At 40.7% G+C, this 15,392-nt stretch overlaps 1 protein-coding gene across 1 annotated transcript in view; it reads right to left on the bottom strand.

Moving 5' to 3' along the window:
- Positions 1–2,972: 2,972 nt before the first annotated feature.
- The window catches only part of LOC147625052 (uncharacterized), a 105,635-nt gene continuing 93,215 nt past the window's right edge, over positions 2,973–15,392 (bottom strand). Inside the window, exon 8 of the mRNA XM_086818311.1 lies at positions 2,973–3,225. The gene's annotated coding sequence lies outside the window, so the exon portion shown is untranslated. The remainder of the gene's footprint in view (positions 3,226–15,392) is intronic.

Raw genomic sequence — 15,392 nt, 5'->3', positions numbered from 1 at the left:
ATGGCCTAAAATATACACGTGAACGCCCAAAATACATTAAAATGGCCCAAAGTGTGCACATGAACTCCTAAAATACACTAAAATGGCACAAAGTGTGCACGTGAATGCCAAAAATGTACCAAATTGACCATACGTCACACTAACCATCTTCATGAGCTCAAAACATGTGAACAATCCAAAATAAAAGTATCAACGTGTGTAACACACCTCACACGTGTGAATAATCACCCAATATGCCAACACTACACACGAACTATCCCCACAAACTCAAGGCATGATGGCGAACTCCATCACCGCATGTGAACACCTCTAACTCAATGGTATACTAACATGTGTGGAAACTACCACTAGCACAAGCAAGGTGGTATGACAAGAGTTAGAGTGTGGAATGGACAAAGAATCCAAAGGTTAAGGGTGTGGAATGGTCAAAAGATCAAGGGTTGGGGTGTAAATGGCCAAGGGATCTAATGGGAAATGTATAGGCAAGATGGGCTAATGTGAAAAAGGAATGAAGGGTTAAGATGTAAAGTAGATGGAGGGTGGAGATGTAAGTGAGAATAGGGTTTAATCAAAAGGTGACTAAACTTTCTTCTTTCTCTCTCTCACACTTATTCTTCATCTCACACAACACTCACAATTGCTTCTTCTTTCTCTCTCTCACACTTATTCTTCATCTCACACAATACTCACAATTACGGGCTAAGCACAATCCACTAATCTCATAGTGATTTGTTGTAGTTATTAATGTCATTCCAATTATGAACATCATCTCATAGGGACTCGTCCCATTCATCCTCATTGTGGTTTTGCTCAGTTTATTACATTTCAACTAAATTTCAGGAATCATCATTTTTCAATCAGAATCCAAATCAACTCATCAGTTCACAACCAGAATTTAAAAATCATAACAACCACATTCAAATTCATCATCTTAAGTTTTAGATTTACTCGTATATACTACCAGTTATACCCTCAGTATATACGGGTAGTCACGGTTCTTGGAACTATAAGGTAAATACCATCATGTCTAGGTCTCAAGCAGTCAGGGATTCCATTGAGAGCTGCAAAGCTCTATGATGCTATCTTTTTTTTTTTTTTAATACCATGAATGCCTGTGTAGAGTAGCTTGTTGTTTTTGTTTTGTGTAGAGTAGCTTGTTGTTTTTGTTTTTGTTGGTTGCTGTAATAAAAACGTCTGCTTGCTGCTCTTGAATAATACGTTTGTTTGCTAAACAATGAACTCTTTGCTGAGCTTGTAGTAGGAAGGCGATGAGGCGTTTGATGAGGTGAGCCTCAGTTGCTGAGTCGCCGCACTTTCTTCCACTTCCACCTGCGCACTGAAACATTACAGCTACGATCAGTTGGAGGTGAAGCATTACAGCTATGCTCCCCAGGGCTATTAACAGAGCAACCGCCTCCTGTTGTACCCCCTCCCCAGTACTCTCAGCCTCCACGCAACAGCAGCAGTGCAGGATTTCTTGAAGGCTGGTTAGCTGCTCTCTGCTGCTACTGCCTCCTGGATGAATCGTGCTGCGCCTCTCCCTGTGCTGAGTAACCAACTTCGCGCCCAGTCACTGGCGGTTGCTGAATTGCTGTGCCTCTTCCTGTGCTGGTTACAGCCGCTGGTTGTAGCCGTTTGCGCCTCCCCCTGTTCACCAGCGTGCCAACGTTGAACCGCGTTGCCAAGGCACAGGTCGGCTTTGAATTATGCTGCAGGTCTGAACGATCTAATCACCAGCGAACTGCGATGTACTATGTAGGCTGCGATTAACTATGTAGGCTGCGCGATCTACTGTCATGCGAATGGTGCGATCTGTTATTAATGCAAATGATGCGATTTGCTGTGCATGTGATGCTGGTAAGCTTGCGCTTAATGCATAAACGCCAGCAGCTTTAATGATGCTGCCTGTGCTTGCCTAAGCGCTGTAAACCATGCTTGATAAAACTATGTGTGGAGTACGCATCCTGATCTTATTCCACACTGCCTTGATGTTCACACATGTTAGCACTACTGTTGATCTGTGCTTCTTTCCAAATATGCATTGATTCACTCAGTTGTTAGTTCATGCCTATTTGATCATCTTTGATCTCCAAGTAGTTTGAGGATGATCTTTGTGTCTCTTTTAGAGTAGTTATGACACTAATGTGTTGATCTTATTGTCTTCCCAACTCTGATTGCTGTAACTTCTGGCCCTTCAGTGCTTGTTCAAATCTAAGTTCTTTACTTACTCAACTGCAGTTAGGGTTTTCTTGAAGCTTTCTTGAATAGACTTTGTAAAGTTCTGCACAAATTCAAAAATCTGCACTCTCTGTTGCTTTTTCTTGATATCGGTCAGTGACACACAAGCATACATCCAATAGATGGCTTGTAAACCATCTCCATAGATGGCTTGTAAACTGTCTGCATAGATGCATTTCACTAGTTTCTTCATGCACACATTCAATTGTCTATAAATTTGTCAATCTTGGACTGATTTCAGACCATTCTAGCTAAGCATTCATCAAGATTTGCTTGCAACTGCCCTGATTGTAGAAAGATGTATAACTGTTTGACTTGTTTGCTGGATATCTAGTAACATCTGCCAATTCTTGTATAGCAGTAGAATCTCTTGGTGTAAATGTTAACACATTGGCTTGCCAATGATCTCAGTTCAATTTTGAGAGGGATTGCTATATTTTTGAACTTTCTTGCCAAGATCAACTTTCTTGCCAATTCTTGTATAGCAGTAGAATCTCTTGGTGTAAATGTTAACACATTGGCTTGCCAATGATCTCAGTTCAATTTTGAGAGGGATTGCTATATTTTTGAACTTTCTTGCCAAGATCAACTTGTTGAACACTTTTTCTTACACTAAAATAAGAAAATCAAGAATAGAATAAAGTTTAGGGTAAAGATCACCTACTACTGATGTAAAGTTTTGCACCAATCTTGCATTAAACACTTAAGTTCTTCACTCTGCACTGTTTTCTTTTTTATAATCTTTGCATTGATTGTCACTGTTTCAAGGAACTTTGCATAGTTACATAAAACTTTGCACAAACTTCAAGAAACTGTACAAACTTCAAGAAACTGCACAAACTTCAATGAACTGGAGTAATCTTCAATTTTCTACATAGAATCTACAACTGTTATAATAATCTACACTAGAATTCTGTTCTGCACAACAATCTGCACTCTGCACAATAATCTGCATATAAATCTGAAAACTGCACAGCAATATGTACTCTGCACAATAATATGCACGGAAATCTGAAAACTGCAGCAATCTTTGAAATTGCAATGGAATTTTCTGCAAAACTGCTTAAGAAACCATCTTCTTGTAAATCTACTCCAAGAACTACAAGATTTTGAAAAATAGAACAGAAATAGAGGTTTAATGGATTAATAATTGGAACTGTAAGCTATTTAAGCAAGATAATGCAAGAAAATGTCTCAATTTTGGTTGTTAAAATCTCTGTAAACCTTAATTCGAAAATCAAGAAAATCAAGATCAAGAAGATCAAGAAATTCAAGAACGAAACAATAAACTAGATTAGGGTTCAGAAAATAATATTTAATATAAATTCAAAAATGATTAACAGAAATCTCTTTGCTAATCTTGTCAAACAAGAAATCTCTTTGCTAATCTTGTCAAACAAGAAATTAATAAATATGAAAACTGTGTGAAAATCAATTTCAAAAATGATTAACAACACTAATCACTCCCTAAGTAAGGACTTAAGCCAAAGGTTCTAATTCTAGGGATCTAAGCCAAGAGCTCTGATACTAATTGGAATGAAGGAATCATAAAGCTCAGATTAGGGATAAATTATCATGGATTAATACAAGATTAAGGATAATCTCATACAATGGCCATGATACTTAAGTGAGTTAACCTCCCACCGAGAGGATAGAAACAGTCTTCCATAGGCCTAGGTTGAAAGCCATGAGGCTCCAAGAGTAATGAGATGACCAATATCAAAAGATATCAAAAAGTATAATGATAAAAAAGGTACAATGCCCATCATCCCTATGCCTCATATAGAGTCCCCTAAAGGTACACATGTAAATGTCCCTAAGCTCAAGTGCCTAGGCCCCATTCCTCATGTGCATGTGCACCCAAACCTATTACTTCATTACACTATGCCTTGCATAGATGAGGAAAAAAACGTTGTTTATAGAAGTCAAGAATAGAGGTTATCATGGATGGGGCATACTTCCAGAGAGTGATGAACTTCGAGTAGTATTCTTCAAGGGCTAAACTGAGCTACTTAAGGCTAAAGAACCTATTCATCTTGATAGATTCATGAGATGGGAGAGATACCACTACTTCACAGCTTGCTTGATGGTATCCCATGTTTGGGAGTGTTCAGTGACTCCTTTGTCTCACGGCATCATTGCTTCCACCAGAGTTTAGTATCCCCAGTGAGGCAAAATCGTGCAAGCATGGACTAGTTCGTCGCTCTAGTACCGACAGCAGCTGAGAAATAATCATCCATTGCTTCAATCCATACTTCGGCATCCTTCATAATTTTTAAACCTTCTCCCTTAAAGGAGGGAGGTTGCATCTATTTGAGTAGGAGATTCTTCTCTTGGGTATTTGTGTAGCGCATTGGGGAGAAGAGGCTAATCGTCTTGACCATCATCACAAGATTAAATTTAGGATCACGAGATTCATACTTTACACTACGCTCATGATTTTAAAAGTAAAACTTTGAAATCACTTTATTTCTCAAATATTTACAAGGACAAGATTTATTATAAAGATTTGAGACTAATATAATTAGTCCTATTCATCATAAAAAAGAATCCTAGGCTCAACTAAAGCATAAGACTTGAGCGGTCCACATAGGTGAAGTATGGGGGTTCCGCTGTGGTTTCTAAGATACGGAAGACTAATGGTAGGGGAGGCAGGCTCTGGATTGTGTTGTGTTTCATAATAGCTACTTTGTCGCGGCAGGTAAGACTTGCATTACTTGGTCATATATCCAACGATTCTATGGTATTATACGATTCCCCTCCATGGTCACATAGTTATCGGGTCTCGGAGTACCCATGAACCGAAATAAGCAGACCATCTTCAGTTTCTCGATCTAATGAATCCGGTGGTGAGGTTCCCAATATAGTCTGCTTGGATGATAAAGTACCTTGGTGCACGATTCCAAAAGTAATCTCTATCCCATCTTCTTTGGATATACGAGTGTACGATTCCCGAGAAGATGCCTCCTTGCTTCACATGGAGGAGATCTCGTTGCACTTTCACCCAGTTTGTGTTGTGGGGAAACAAAAGCCTTGGCCCCCTTTTTATACAAGATTAGGGGTGAAAAGCATAGCTTTTCCCCCTTTAAAAAAAACTATTACAAGTGCTTTTCCAAAAGACTCTTCGAATAGCTTTTTCCCTTCTCTTTTTTTATTAAAAAAATAAAAATAAAAAATAAAAATACACGGCGCATAGCGTTTTCGTTTTCGAAAATCCACGCTCTTGCTGCCCGACGCTTTTTCTTCATCGCTTTTTTGCTGCCCGACGCCTTCGCTTCTTGGTGCCCATCGCCTCTCTCTTGCGCTGAGTGTGCATGCCCGCCTATGTGGCAGCGCCTGCTCTGCAGCCAGCTGCCATGTGCACCTGCAGTCTTGCCTCTACAGCAGCCAGCCGCAATATGCATCTGCAGTCCTGCCTGTGCAGCCAGCCGCCACCTGCAATCTAGCCATACGTGCTCATCGCCTGCAACCAGCTACACATCAGCGCTTGTCATCCCCTGCAGCCAGTCGCCTGTGCAGTCAGCCATACGTCACCTGTCTGCCACCTATGCCACATCACCTGCCTGTGTCACATTAGCAGTGCCACGTGAGCTGCCTGTACCTATGCTACAGTGCCACGTGTCAACTGTTGACTGGCTATGCTTCTAGGGTTGACCCACAAGTTGCCTCAGTTGCTGCTCCTGCAACAAGGTAAGAGAAAGACCAAAAATACATGCACATGAAACATATGAGCATGCACAGACATGTACACACACACACCAAACATGTATCTGCATCCACACACATGTACAAACTTACACATGCACATACAGAATTTAAACATGCACATACAGAATTTAAACATGATTAGTGAATGCTAAACATGTTTAAACATAATCATAGTGCTTAAGAAAAGAGGTAAAATACTCAGTCGTATAACATACCCCCTCTTAAAACAAAGCAATGGTCCTCGATTGTTCATACAAAGGATCTGCCAAACTGAAACAGAACCTAAGAGAGCAACGAGAAAGCTATGTCCTACCAACTGAAACAGAACATCTGAATAACATAAATCAAGAGCATCCACCTCGTGAATATTCATGTCCCCTTGGATGCTTTACCTACTCCGCTCATGGCCATCCCACAGGACCCACGATCAGCAGTACATCATGAACATGTGTAAACACATGCATATCAAATGAAAGTCTAGAATAGGCGTCCCCATTCTCTCAAAAAGATCCGTATATCCATGAATCAACGATGTGACTAGTACACATATATCATAGAAATCCAATAGATAGATATACTGTCAGTTCAGTATCTCGGGTACTTCTAGATCTCATCCAAGTGAACTCTATGACAAGGGAGCGGAGTCACCCCCCCTCTTGAGTACCAGGTAGTACTCCAGAATCCACAACTGAACCTGTTGAAGCACTTTCTAAGATAGGCTCCAAACCAAAAGCCTCAAGGTAAAGTTTTAGTATCCTCGATGAATTTGCCAAGACACCCTCCTCCATCCACTTCGAATCCAAAGGTGAATAGTTCACAAACTTCACCAGATATCGACATGAAACTTTTCCTCTGACTTTTCTTTCTTTATGTGCCAAAATCTGTTACGGTTGAAGAATCTCATCTAGTTCTTCGACTTCTGGTTGTGGCTCATCAACCTGATCTGTAGGCACCTCACCTCTGAAAGGTTTAAGAAGACTCACATGGAATGCATTATGAATCCTCCAATGATCTGCCGGTAGCTGAAGACGATAAGAAACATCACTCATCTTCTCAATCACCTGAAAAGGCCCATAGTACTGCATACTCAGTTTAGGATATAAGTGCTGTTTACCCTTCATTTTCTTGAGTCTAGCCTTCTCAAATCTTAAAAGCACCCAATCACCCAAATTAAAAACCAATGATCGACTGTGAAGGTTTGCTGCTTTCCTCTATTTCTCTTGAGTCCTTTGAAGAGCCAACTTGACCTTCTTGTAAGCCTCATCTATATTCTCCACAAAATGATCTGCCTTGAAGATCTTATCTTTTGTATGCAGGATCGGAGGTACTTTCTTCCCGCCTTCCACAATCTCGAAAGGTGCCTTACCTATCGAAGTGTGAATGGTGTTGTTGTAATAAGTAAACTCCACCAAAGGAAGATACTTTTCCCACTGCTTCTTATGATACGGAATATAACACTTTAAAATATAAGTGAGTTGGCAATTTCCGATTTCCCATCTGTTTGTGGATGAAAAGACGATGAGAACTTCAACGAAGTCTTCATGTTCTCGAACAATGCTTTCCAAAATAAACTCGTCATTTGAGGATCTCGGTCACTAATAATAGATGTGGGCATCCCATGGTACTTGAAAATATTTGTCAAAAATATCCTCACCATTTGCTCTGCATTAATCTTCTTCCTGACGAATGAAATGGGCCTGCTTGCTGAAACAATCCATGATAATCCAGATGCCATCATTCCAACTCTTTGTCCTAGGAAGATCAAAGATAAAATCCATAGCAATACTCTCCCACGGTCTATCTGGAATAGGCAAAGGATGAAGTAACCCAGGTGTCTTTTGACGGTCATACTTCACCTTCTGGCAAATGATACAATCACAAACAAAAGCATCAGCATCCCTGCGCATAGTAGGCCAATAAAAGAATGCCTCCAAAGCTTTTACTGTAGCCTCAATACCACGATGGCTTGCGTAAGGCAGAGCATGAAATTCTGTCAAAACCTTCTACCTCAACTGAGATGTGACACACAATTTGTCATGCATCATCAAAAATCCTTCTTTGAGAGAATAATGATCAACTCGCTCTCCTTCAGTCAAACGATCAAAAATCCACTCAAAATTTGTGTCACGAGTATACTGTTCTTGCATATCATCAAGTTCATGAAAGATAATAGAGATGGCAGCCACATGTGGTTTCCTAGATAAGGCATCCGCAACCACATTCTTTTTGCTATCCACATGAACAATCTGAAAGTGAAACATGGACAAAAAGTTTGCCCATCTCATATGCTTCTCGCCCAATTCGAACGGATGACCCTTACCAACATTCCCCGTATGTTTCCGTTCACATAAACAAAGAATTGCCCTCTTGTTTGGAGCTGCCAGACTGACAGAAATTCTTGCTTCTCCTGAGCCTTTCATCTTTCCTACCATGAATTATGATCTCACCTTTGATATGTATATCTTTATCTTAACCTAGGGAGAGAAAGGGAGGTGAGGAGGCTGTGAGGTTTCATACAAGTGTGTTTTGATTCTAAGAAGTGACCGAAGTCCAAACCCCAACTTCGTGTCACATCTTTTGGTGGAGTTGACGGGCAGGTTTTACTTAGAATTATTCTATTTTAACCTCAAGGTCCCGCATGATTAAAGAAAAGTTATTTTGAAAAAAGTAAATTTCCCTTGTTGCTACTCATCTTTTGGTGCAAGATGTTCAACATTCCGGTGTTCCAAGGATCGGAAGGAGAAGACCCGGAGAGTTATCTCCGAGAGTTTAACCGAGCATGCCGCTTGACGGGTTGGTCTATGAAGGAGAGGGTAGAAATACTTCCAAATTTCTTGGAGGGTGTGGCCTTAACTTGGCATGAGGCTTTGCCAGCAGAGGAGTCCAAGAATGATTGAAAAGGTTGACCAAAGTAATGAAGGAGAGATTTGGGACAGTGGAGTCACCAAATGCTTTACTATTGCAATTGGATCAAATTTTTCAAAAGGAAGGAGAGTCAGTTTCTGTCTTTTCAGTGAGGTATGAAGCCTTATTCATCAAATATCAACAAGCTGCTTTACATGTTGTTGCTTCTTCTTCTTCACCTTCTATGGAAGATTCAAAGAGTTCTTTAGTAATGGAGCACCTTAAGATGGGCAAGTTTATCAGGGCTTTGGATCCCCGCTTGCCATGGAAAAGTTCTTAGCAGCAAAGATTCCACTAATTTTAAAGAGGCTCTTTGTATTGCTTTGAAGAAGGAGGCCACTCTTCATATTGAGTCCACATTCCAATCTTCTCCGAGTGTGCCAACCCCACCATGAGTAGAGATAGCCTCAACATCTTAGGTACAAGCTTCATCCTTGGATCATAACATTGCACAACTTATGTGGCAGAATTTGCTGATTTGAAGTTACACTTAGTCAATGCAAGGCCACCTAGGGCTCCACGAGCTGAGGATAAACCTAGGGATAAAAGTAGTGTCACATGCTATGAATGTCAAGAGAAGGGGCACTATCTCACTGAGTGTCCATAATTGAGGAAAAGAGAGGATAAAAGTTTAGCACTTTTAGAGGAAACATGCTTAGAAGAAGAAGAGGAAACATTGATGCCATTAATGGCAAAAAGGGGTCGTAAAACTAGGAGCCAAGAAGAAGAACAAGAAGATAAATCTGAAGAAGAGGAGAAAAATAAGAAGAAGAAGAAGTCGTCTAGGAGAAAAATTAGACAATCTGACTTTCCTCTTGGACAAGAATCTCTTAGTTATGACCTCTTAACAGATCTTAGGGAGAAAACGGCACAAATCACATTTGGGTAGCTTTTGGCACTCTCTCCAAAGCTCAGAAAGGAATGGGGTAAGCTGGCTAGCACAAGGGAATCTAAGAAAAAGAAGAAGAGGGATAATGGGACTCCTATGGTTCAAAAGGTGGATATTGATGTAGGAGATGATGTGCCTGTGAAGATTGATGTCATCATTGAGGGGCAAACAATTTCTAATGCATACATTGATGGAGGTGCGTCAATCAATGTCATGAGTGAAAAAACAATGAAAGATGCCGATTTAAAGTTTTCTTCTAACTCTCCCTATCGCATCAAACTTGCTGGTAATACTAGGGTGAAAACCTTAGGAATTGTCAAGAATTTGGGAGTGGATGTATGTGGTATTTCTGTGCCTACAACTTTCCAGGTCATTCCTACAAAGCCTGATGCTAGGACTTACCCATTGATATTGGGTAGGCCATGGCTTCGCCAAGTGAAGGCAATTCAAAAGTGGGAGACAGGTGATCTTATTCTACAAGGTGAGAATAAGAAGGTCCACTACAACATCAAGAGTCGTGCAAGAAAGTGGTAAGAGGTGAACCTTCAACTTCCGAAAGTTCAGAGTCAGAGTCATCCGATGAAGAGGAGACAAGTGGTAGCTCCGAGGATTCCATCTCAGAAGGGGAGGTGGAGGGAGTTGCATTTGGTCTTTCCCTGGGAAGGGATCGAGGGGATGCTGAAGACAATGGAGCCTTGGAAGGGGAAGCTTCTTCAACCATGTGCAAGAAAGGAGATGTGGACCTCACTAGTCTTCACTAACAATATGAGCTTCTTCTTGATGAGTCCATAGCAGGTACTGAAAGGGAGAATTACTTAAAAATGTTGGATGGATTTCCTAACCTTTTTGCAAATAGCTACTCACAAGTACGCCAAGTTACCCTAATAGAGCACAAGATTGATCTCAAGCCCCAAAGTAAGCCAGTGATACAACGGCTAAGGCGTTTGGGAGTAGTGCAAGCAGAGGTGCTTAAGAAGGAGATAACTAATTTGCAGAGGTGCTTAAGAAGGAGATAACTAATTTGCTTGAAGATGGATTTATTTTTCCAGTAGAGAATTCAGAGTGGATTTTCCCAGTTGTAGTCACTCCCAAAAAGGGTGGAAAATGGCATGTGTGTGTGGACTTTCACCCTCTGAATGCATGCACAAAGAGGGATTATTGTCCTCTACCCTTTCAAGATGAGATTTTGGATCAAGTTGCAGGTCATGAGTTGTATTCAGTGTGTGATGGATACTCTGGATACTTTCAAATCTGGATTTGTGCAGAAGATCAAAGGAAAACCTCATTTATCACCCCTTGGGGAGTATATGCCTGTAGGGTGATGCCATTTGGCTTGACCAATGCACCAGCAACTTTTCAACGCTTCATGAGTCAGGTATTTGCACCTTACTTGGGAAAGTTTATAAGAGTCTTTCTGGATGATTTTTGCATTTATTCAAGCCGCATGGATCACTTGGAAAAGTTGAGGTTGGCCTTGCAAAGTATTGATGATGCAAAAGGGTGTCTTAATCCTAGAAAATGCCGCTTGGCACGAAGGAAGGTGGTTCTCTTGGGACATGTTATCTCAAAAGAAGGCATAGAGATGGATCTTGAGAAGGTGCAGGCAATCGTGGCCCTCCCACTACCTACCAATGTAAGGGAGGTAAGGAGGATTTTAGGTAAAACAAAGTATTACCATTGACATGTTCTCTGAGAAGATGTATCCTATAAATCTGTTAACAAAGAAGAATGTTTCTTTCCAATGGGGGTCCGATCAAATTCAATCTTTTTGTTTGCTCAAGGAATGCATGAGCCAAAGTCCAATTGTGTAGCCTCCTAGGTGGGGAGGACTTTTATGTGAACCCAAGTGTCTCATCACATTCAGTAGGTGCTATACTCTTGCAAAAGGGAGAGCAAGGGCGCATGCAACCAGTGTATTATGCAAGCCGTCAACTGACTGATGCCAAGGAGAGGTATGGTGAAATGGAGAAAGGTGGTTTGTCTCTTGTTTTTGCAGTAAAGAAGTTTAAGTCATACTTGTTACCTCGCCCTTTTTTCTTCCTCACATCTCAACCTTCTGTACAATTCTTGGTCTGCAAACCCAATCCTGCAGGAGGGAAGTTTGCAAAGTAAATTTGTGAGCTTCAAGAATTCTCTTTCACTTTTATTACAGAAAACACCACTAGGGCCTCTCTTGCAGATTTGCTTACAAGGGTTGCATAACAAACAACCTCTCATTATCCTCATTATTTCTATTAGAGGATGCATAGTTGTTTTGCTACACTTTTTCATTTCGCATGTCACTCTGCTTCTTATAGCAATCTGCCTACACGTGTCCATGCTTACCACAGTAAAAACCACCTCGTGTATTATTATGCTGCCTTTACCAATTACAGCAATCTCTTTGAGTCTCCTTGCCTCTAAACTAGCCTCTTTCACCTGTGTGTTGTTGCGAATCATGGGATTGTTGCTGCTGCTTACCATAATTTTGATTACCTGTTCAGCCACTACCTTGGCCACGTCCACGACCTCTACCTCATCCTCTACCTGAATTTGTGTAGAAGGCATGCTGCTCTAACTGTTTTTGTTTTGTGAAGACTGTTGATCTTCACCCAAATTCTTCTCTTCAATGATCAGCATTGACACCAAATCTGTGAAGTTGGGAATGTTCTCCCGAGTTTGAATAGACATCTTGAACGCCTCGTGTTGTGGCCCAAGACCACGTAGACACTTTCACCTTATCATCATCATCAACAGAAACACCAATTGATACAAGGGATTCCATAATGCCCTTAATCTTCAAGGCATAATCATTCATAGACACTTTCACCTTATCATCATCAACAGAAACACCAATTGATACAAGGGATTCCATAATGCCCTTAATCTTCAAGGCATAATCATTCATAGACATATTTTTCTTCTCCACAGTATGAAGCTCATTCTTTAACTGAATCTTTTATGCTTTGGTATTAGTTTTATATAGCTTTACCAAGGTGTCCCATGTCTTCTTAGGTGACTTGGCATCCTATATATGTTTAATCATAGTGTCTTGTATGCTGATAGAAAGCCAATACATGACTTTCCTTGCTCCTTGATTCCAATCCTTGAATTCTTTTACATTTGCAGCAATTGGATTAATCTCCGGTATCTCTGGTGCCTCCTCATGTTCACCTTTAATGGTGTCCCAGTAACCTTTTCCCATCAGGAATTAAAGATTCATGCCCCCTCAGTGCAACAAATTCAGGGGTGCTAGCAGCAGAAGTAGCACTTCTTACGCAGGGCAAAGTCTCCCACTCGAGGCCTCACCCACCATGAATATCCGAACAAGAGACTAATCCCTCGGTTCTTCCAAAATCGAAGTTGGAAAAACTTCCCTCGCCCAGTAGACATAGGTGATTCCACTGGGAAAAATCTATTCTAACGTAGTCAAGAGCCTTAACTAACCAAACTGATCCGATTGAACCTTGAAGTCACATGGTCAGATCAAGGAAGAGACTTACACTTGGATCATAGAGACCAATGCGTTTTTCCTCATCAAGGCACAGCCGTTAATTCTTTTCCATAGAACAAGGGTTATCCAGGATTTTACTTCAGTATCGTAACTTAGCAAAATTGAGTCTCATTTTAGGGATCCATCAGTCCAGCCAATCCCATGGGTTAGCCAACGGCCCAACCACTGGTGATAGGATCCATTTAGAAATTTGGTTATGTTTTACCCCGGGTACCAGGGAAAAGAGTTCCCAGGCCCCCTAGCCGGCGCTTCAAGCAAACTTCAAGATAGTCACACCACTTACACACCCAATATGAAATTGCCTGTTTCATAGATTCAGTTGTCTTAAAACATAGTCTTTTAATGAAACCATAGTATCACTAATTAAAATCCTCCACCCAAAATATCTAGCTTGAATTCTAATTTCCAATCATTCCTTCATCGGTGTACCTATGGCATCATTGGCAACCAGAATACTCACCACTGTTCACTCGGGGGCCTTTTCAATAGTTCCTAGCTTATAGTACTCGAAAATATAATCACATAAGAAAAATCTAGATGGACTCTACATTGAAGATCAGCAAGATCAACCACCAATAGATCCATATAAAAGAGCCATGGACTCATTCGTTGGACCAGCAAGGCCAACAACCAGATCCATGCCCAAGTTCAGAAAACAACTCTAACTCCTTGTTCCATTTTCTTCCCCGATGCATGCGCGGGTATCTTCAACGATCCAGAGCCCGAGCACTGTATGGTCAGCACTCTCTAGGCTCCTTCGCAGGTCACCTAGCACTTCACTCATAGGCCGCTTCCTTGGTCCCTCATCCACCGTACCGAAAGCTCACCATTTAAATCGAACCGAGGCTGGTCAAGACCTTAGTAGACCTTGCTACGCGAGACGTCCTCCATTGACTCTCTGTCGACCGTTGTAACTTTATCACTTAGGACTCCATGACCTCATTCACAAGATGGTCAAGATGGTCATTTAAAAAACAAGTTTCATAAATACAGTTTCTAACGAACTCTCATCTTTCCACATGGTTTCACATCATTTCTCGTTATTAATTCACGTTGCTTATTCCACATCCATATCTAATCCCATTGTCCTTCATCTATTCTCATCCAATCACATCATTTCTAGTTATTAATTCACGTTGCTTATTCCACATCCAGTCATATAATCCCATTGTCCTCCTTCATCTATTCTCATCCAATCACATCATATTACATCTCATCACATCTATCCATATCTATCCTCATTACTTCATGTCACATCCATCCACATCACATCTTATCCATTCACATCTATCTAAGTGCACATCACATCACATCACATCTGTCCACATCACATCTCATCCATTCATATCTACCCAGATCCACATCACATTCATCCACATTATATCTCATCCATCTAGTCACATCACATCACATCCATTTATATTCATTCAGATCCACATCTTATCACATCACATCCATCCACATCACATATCATCCATTCATATCTCATCACATCACATTCACATCCATTTACATCACATCACATATCATTCACATCACATTCACATCCATTCATATCTACCCAGATCCACACATCACATCACATTCATCCACATTACATCTCATCCATCTATTCACATCACATCATATCCATTTATATTCATTCAGATCCACATCTCATCACATCACATCCATCCACATCACATCTCATCCATTCACATCCCATCACACCCATTCACATATGATCACATCTCATCACATTCACATATGATCACATCTCATCACATTCACATCCACATCCATTTACATCCCATCACATCTCACCACATTCACATCCACATCCATTTATATCCTATCACATCTCACCACATTCACATCCACATCCATTTACATCCTATCACATCTCACCACATCCACATCCATTTACATCCCATCCCATCACATCACATTCACATCCACATCCCATCACATCCATTTACATCACATCACATCATATCCCATCTCATCACATCTACTCACGTCTCATCACATTCACATCCAGTTATTACGGATACTCTATTTTCGATACTGATAGAACTTTTCTAAGTTTCGATACTGATAGAACTTTTCTAAGTTTCTGTGCCAATTGCTTGACTTAGTTAAAGGTAACTTTTTCTCGATCCCATTAAATCTAAGTATCAG

Source organism: Cibotium barometz, chromosome 24 (assembly GCF_041138505.1).
Source record: "Cibotium barometz isolate CiBa-2024 chromosome 24, ASM4113850v1, whole genome shotgun sequence".
NCBI classification, from domain to species: Eukaryota; Viridiplantae; Streptophyta; class Polypodiopsida; order Cyatheales; family Cibotiaceae; genus Cibotium; species Cibotium barometz.
This window is presented reverse-complemented; position numbering and strand designations above follow the sequence as displayed.